The 6,432-nt window shown below is 50.1% G+C and overlaps 1 protein-coding gene across 2 annotated transcripts in view; it reads left to right on the top strand.

Moving 5' to 3' along the window:
* Positions 1-5,690, top strand: part of samd12 (sterile alpha motif domain containing 12) — a 170,941-nt gene extending 165,251 nt beyond the window's left edge. For both annotated transcript variants that reach the window (XM_039737897.1, XM_039737898.1), the window contains exon 6: positions 5,380-5,690. The gene's annotated coding sequence lies outside the window, so the exon portion shown is untranslated. The remainder of the gene's footprint in view (positions 1-5,379) is intronic.
* Positions 5,691-6,432: the final 742 nt, after the last annotated feature.

A 6,432-nucleotide genomic window follows, 5' to 3' on the forward strand; every position in this document is an offset into this window, starting at 1 on the left:
CCTGGAGCAGCGACAGAATTGCAGTCACTAGGGCCCTTTAGCTGCCCCTACGTGCATGCGTGTGACACCAGAATTCATGTGCCACTCACGAAACACAACCCCCCCGGGGCATTCTGCCAACGTTGCTGCCATGCCCTTCACTTCCAACTGTGATTAATGTAAAAAAGGAGCATAAAGGAGAAATTAGGGTCATCACAGGACCCCCACCACGACAAAAACGGTAGTCTGGAGAGTCCTGCTGCGCTCGGGAGCAAAGAGAAATTGTGTCAACTGCAGTTTCACATCCAAGTCTCTCCGTGTGTTTTTAGTCGAGTACTCATTTGTGACACGCGCCCGATGCTCCCGTGCATTGGCACCATGTTTGGCGCGGGTTGCCATCACAGTCGGAGAGTTTGGGTGCTAAACCGGCCTGCACCCAGACTGGCCTCCTAGTGAAAACGTGAGGTGCATCATGAAGCGTAAAATACGTCAACGGAGACGCAGCCGGAATTTGACATCAAGCAAGGAGGAGAAGGAAACAAAACTAAAAAAACATCAAAATCGCAATTTCATGTCCTGTTCTCAGATCTCCAGACGAGTACTGAATGCTGGGTAAACGACCTCATTGTTTATAATGGTAGGGGGTCCTGGCGAGTCACCAATGGGGGTACATAGACCCCACGGTTGTGTTCAATTCAACGGCGGGGGGGAGGGCGCCGTCCCAATGATCGTCCTAAATTGAGCCAAAGGGGAACCCCCACCCCCCTCCACTCAGACGATCAGGCTCAAGTCACTAAGGGGGACAAAAACTGGCCGATGATCTCACAAAAAGGACCCTCGCAAGGAACAAAGAAATTCAACCAATAGGACAACCCAGCCCTGAATAAACTGATTTAAAGGACTGGTGGTGTGAGGCAGGGCGCCCCGTCTGGGGTTTGTTCCTTGCCTTGCGGCCCGTTTCTTTCTGGGACAGGCTCTAGTTCTGGGGGGGTTTCTGTGACCCCGTTCTGGACTAAGCGGGGTACGTAAATGACTGACGGTGTGGGAAACGCACTCCTCTCCCCAGTGAATGTCACTGCTCTCTGTTTTTATTTGTATTTTTAAAATTCGAATAAGCGGGAAATAAAGGTGCATGTGGGGCATCAACGTCTCAAAAGCGGGCAACACCCCAGCCCTACAGAAACCCCAACATCTCCATGTGCGGCCCGACAGCCCCCTTCGGTCCCGTAAACGTTCTGACACTTAACTGCGGTGATCCCTTCATGGCTGTCCGTATCCGTGTTCTCCGACACCTTCCAGCTGAGCCCCACGGTGTCTGGTCTTAATTGGTCCTTACAGGCGGCACGTGTCTCGGCGACGATTAACGAGAGGCATGGAGAGGCTTATGGAATCGGCGTGGTGCTTCCTCCTTCACCTGCTTTTACACTCCCACATTGTCACACTCGGGGTGTGTCAGGGTCCCCAGTGGGAGCTTTCCAGAGCACTCCGGACCCCAAAGTGGGCTGAAGGGTCGCAAGGCAGCGGAGAGACCCAAAAGTCCACCGATGGTCTCCATCCAACCTGGCAGAGCTTGAGGGGGGGCACCTACGGCCAAGAATGGCAGAGAATCCCCCGACTCCGGGTGTGCGACGCAAGAAGACTCCAGGATTGGAATGGCTGCCAGAGGGGCTTCGATGAAGTGCCACGTGAGGGGGTCAGACTTTCCTATATTCCCATTATCTCTTTGTCATTCAGGGGGCATTGAGTGTTGCTTGATGAGGGGAACACAAGAATTGAAATGATTTTAGCACAAGGGGGCAACTTAACAAGATGTTTGTAAGTGTAGGGGCCTTTCTGAAGACCCTCACTCCACACCCGTCACCGCCAGAGTGATTTTTTTTAATGTTGATTAAGCCCGTCCTTAACGGTTCATTGTGATCCCTTGGAGCTCCTCGTCTTCTTCATCTCCTTTCTGAGGACCTCAGCAGGGCCACGACCTAATACGACGTATTCTGTGTTCCCCCTAAAGCCACACGTTTATTGACGAATGGACGTTTTTGCCCGACTTCCCTGAAGGTGCCTACCGATGTCTTCGTCGTCTTAATTAGTTTCTCTCTTCTGTCTCCTTGCGGCTCCCGTCTCCAAATCAAAAAAAGAAAACGTAAAGCGGCGTGTTAACAAGGCCAGCCAGTCGCGCTGAACCAATTACTGCTCGAGTCACAGTGCAGGCCTCCCGTACTCCTAGCAACGCCATCTCTGAAATGCAGACGCACGAGGCAGAGGGGGCCTGTGAAGCTTCCAATTAACACCTCGCAGTCTTTGTGCACGGTAGTCAAACCTGCGCCGCGACAAGGGAATAAGCCATTGTTTGTTTCAATTCACAGCTCCTCTTCTCCGTATTTTGGAGGCGGAGTGACGGCCCGGACATCAGCGGACAGCAGCGAGCGTCACTAAATGAAAACTCCCTGCGCCTGGGCACCGATAAAGAGGATACCCTCTGTGTGCCACCTGGTCCACGGCCGACTCGCTGGGTCACACAGTAAATGACAAAATAAACAGAAAAGGGGGATACAAACAAAAAACGCCATTAATGGAACGGTCACCACTGAGTTTCCAGTAATGTGTAGCCCCTTCTATACATGCAGGCTGCTCCTAAAGCAGCAGGCCAAAAATCCATCGGGAATAAAACGGCAGACCCCTTTCACTGTTTCCACGTTTTGCTTGTGCTAAAATCGTTTCCATTCATTTGTTTTATCGCCTCATCAAGTAACACTCCATGCCCCAGGATGACGAAGCGAAACCAGGACTTTAGGAACTTTTGAAAACTTAATAGAAATAAAAACCTGAAATATCCCATCGACCTGAGTGTTCAGAGCCTTCACTCTGCGCTTACTTGTGGCAGCCGTTCCATCCTGGAGCCTTTGACACCACGAGCTTGGCACACCTCGACTTGGGGACTTCACTCGGGCTCTGTCAGGTTGAATGAAGACCGTTGGTGGTCTCTCCGGAGATGTTCCATTGGTTTCAAGTATGGGCCATTCAAGGACATTCCCAGAGTTGTCCTCCTAAGTCACTCCTGTGTCCTCTTTGCTTTGTCCTGTTGGATGCTCAGCGCAGGTTTTCATTAAGGATCTCTCTGTGCTTTACTCTGTTCAGCTTCCCCTCAACCCTGATGAGTCTCCCAGTCCCTGATGCTGACACCACTGGCATGGCATGGCATGGCATGGCATTGCATGGCATTGCATTAGTAGCAATGTCGTTTCTCCCCCAGACATGATGCTTCTCTTGGCTTCATCGGACCAGAGGATCTTCTTTTACACGGTCTGAGAGTCCTTTAGGTGAAAACAATGAGTGGGCTTCCATGTGTCTTTAACTGCGGCGAGTCTCCTCTCCTGTCCTGTCACAACACCCAGACAGAGTTGCTCCTCCTTCTGCAAGTTTCTCCCATCGCCACACATTGCTGATAGGCAGAGACTGGCACAGTTCAGGCAGAATGACGAACTGAATCCGTTTAGCAGGTGACAAAGATGGCTTTGTGTAAAAGGTGACCTTGTCAGGCTACAGGATTCCTTCTTTAACGATTTGGGAGTTTGTGTGCTCTTAAAGAATCAGCGTCTGCTCTCTGCATCTTCCAGCACCACGCCTGCCAAGGGAACAGAAGTTGGCACAGGAGCCTGGCAGGGGAGCGGGAGGACAACAGATCAAGATTAAAAGTGAAACCGCTGGGCAGGATCATCTCTGTCTTTCTGTCTGTCTATCTATTATATAGCGCCTTTCAAATCTATCTATTGTGACACTAGAGGGCGCTGCCGCACCTCAAACTCCACAGACAAAACGTCCAGACACCAGGGAAAAGCACTAGAAATATTTTTAATTTCTTCTTAAAATAATGTGCTTTTCAAGCACCTCCACCACCACAATACACAGTAAATCAATAATTCCAATACACCAAATCAATCCTCGTCACTCTCCCTCCCAACTCGTCTTGCTTGGGTCTCGAGCAGTCCTTTAAATAGTCCATGACCCGGAAGTGCTCCTGTCCTTCTGTCCATGTGATTCAATAGCACTTCCGGGTCAGATGAAGGCTTATATTTTTCTTCAGCCCAGAAGTACTTCTGTTCTTCCGTCCCCGTAACGTGGGAATACGTCCGGGCTACAGGCAAAATAAAAATCTCCCTTCAGCGTCATACAATGGCACCCACGGCACCCAGCAAGGCTATGAAACCAAACTCCATCTCCCATGGTGCCCTGTGGGAATCCGGGGCACCTCCATGCTGCAGGGAAGGCGCCAGCTAGCCGTCCATCACACTATCTATCTATTATATAGCGCCTTTCACATCTTATGGAGTGCCTTTCTTATCTGTCTATTATGTACTGACTTCCATCTGTCTATCTGTGTTCTACTGCCTTTCTTCACTATTATATAGTTAGTCTAGTTATACTGTATACCTGTTATGCAGTTCCCATCATATCTGTTTGCCTGTTTATTATATTATTTCTCTATTATATGGCGCCTTTCACATCTATCATTCTGACTTTTCTATTTTTTATATGGTGCTTTTCATATCTATTGTACAGGGTGGTCCAGATCTAATTCTGCAGATCCAGATCGTCTGGATGACTTTGATTTATACGGAGACGATCCCAGTTTCGGTGCGAAGACGATTCTTCATGTCGTCAGTTCGCACACATGGTCCGTGATTTTTCGGGGGATTTTCTATGTAATAAACTTAATAAGATATAGCGTAATGAAAATTGCATAATTAGATCTGGACCACCCCATATAATGTCTTTCACATTATTCTATGTATCCTTTATATAGCGCCTCTCATATCTCTCGGTCTGTCTATTATATAGTGCCTTTCATACCTATCTGTCCATTATATAGCTCCTCTTATATCTGTCTATTGTACAGTTTCTCTCTCTTTCATGTCTATTCATCAATCTCCCATATAGCGCCTTCAATAACTCTCACTTTCGCTGTCCCCCCTTCCTGCCCATCACCGACGCTCTCAGCTCCTGTGCTGCTTCTCAGATCCTTTGAAAAGTTGCATGACCTCCCCCATCAGAGGCGTTCCCAGAAGTGGTGGTCCCAGAAGTCCCCCATGGACAGCCTGCATGTGCCTTGAGGGTCGCCTCTTGGTGGTCTCCCTGGTGGACTGTCCAGCGTTGCTCTCCTGCCTTGCACGCGCTGCTGCTGGGATTGTTTTCCTCTCCCGATGGCGTTTAGGAGGTCGCGTCCTGCCTTGTGTCACATCAGCACATGAAGCGAGTGGCCATAAAGGTGTCTGACCGTCCCCAGTCAAAGTCCCATCCTGTACGTTTCACAGTTGGTCAGCACTTGTTATTCCGTAATATTAGCGCTGACCCCAAATCCTCAGCCCAGCTGCCCGTTTTCTGAGCTCCCTTTATCTTTTCCAGGTTTCCAGAAGCTGGAGGAGCATGAGACTTGGACACCGGAGCCCAGTCTGGATGGGACGCCAGCCCCGGCCGTGCACAATCACGCACTCCCCCCGCGCCCCGCCATGCTGGCCAGTTAGGACATTTTAGGCAAGGCTTTGGGGTTTGGAGTGAATGCTGCGGATCTTTTGTAATCGCTTGACACTGTATAGACCCCCACAACCCTGACCTCCATGAAGCGGGTGAGAGAATGTATGAACTGTATGTATGTATGTATATGTTATAACGGAAGACACGATCACGAAAATAAAACCAAAAAAATGACGTCAATGTTACGGGCTCCCGACTTCTTTATTTATTCTGATATGGCAGACGTCTTTACGGGACTTGGAGACGTCAGCACTGGAGCACAGAATGGTGACGCCATCCTAAATACATCCACTGCGAGGCCCATCAAGTCCAGTCCAGGGCCCACCCCAACTGTGAGGGGCTCAAGGCCAGGACGCACCCTGGACGGGGTGCCAATCCAAGGCCTACCTACACAGCCTTCTGCTCATCTTGGGACACATTGGAGTCACAAGTTAGCCATTCATGGAGATGTGGGCACCAGAAGGCTGATGGAGAAAGTGACACCCGCACCTCAGGCAGGGGCTTGAACCCCGGAGCCCAGAAGTAAATGGACAGACGGATGGAGTTGGACTGGTGGGCAGCGTGTCTCCACAAGGATGCCAGGTCAGTTCTCACCTCCATTTGAGTCCCACTTCATTGTGCCCTTTTGTTTCCACGGAGACCCTCCCAAAGACTACATTTCCCAGTAGCCACTGTGGGAACCTCAAGTATGGCAGGAGAAATGCTGCTGCTGCTGCTGCCTACTAGAGGACTGTGGGAGTACAGCAGCTTCTGGACCAGTGTGGGGCAAAAAAGAAAACTGCCAATATGGCATCCCTGCCAAGCAAGGGCATCCCTGGCAGGATGTGTCCCACTGTTCTTTTCCTCCATTCCGCCTGCTCCCCTTTACAATATTCCTATACTGTATGTGCCTTGTCCTATTCATAGCAGTAGAGTGTTGGATCG

Source organism: Polypterus senegalus, chromosome 16 (genome assembly GCF_016835505.1).
Source record: "Polypterus senegalus isolate Bchr_013 chromosome 16, ASM1683550v1, whole genome shotgun sequence".
Classification (NCBI taxonomy): domain Eukaryota; kingdom Metazoa; phylum Chordata; class Cladistia; order Polypteriformes; family Polypteridae; genus Polypterus; species Polypterus senegalus.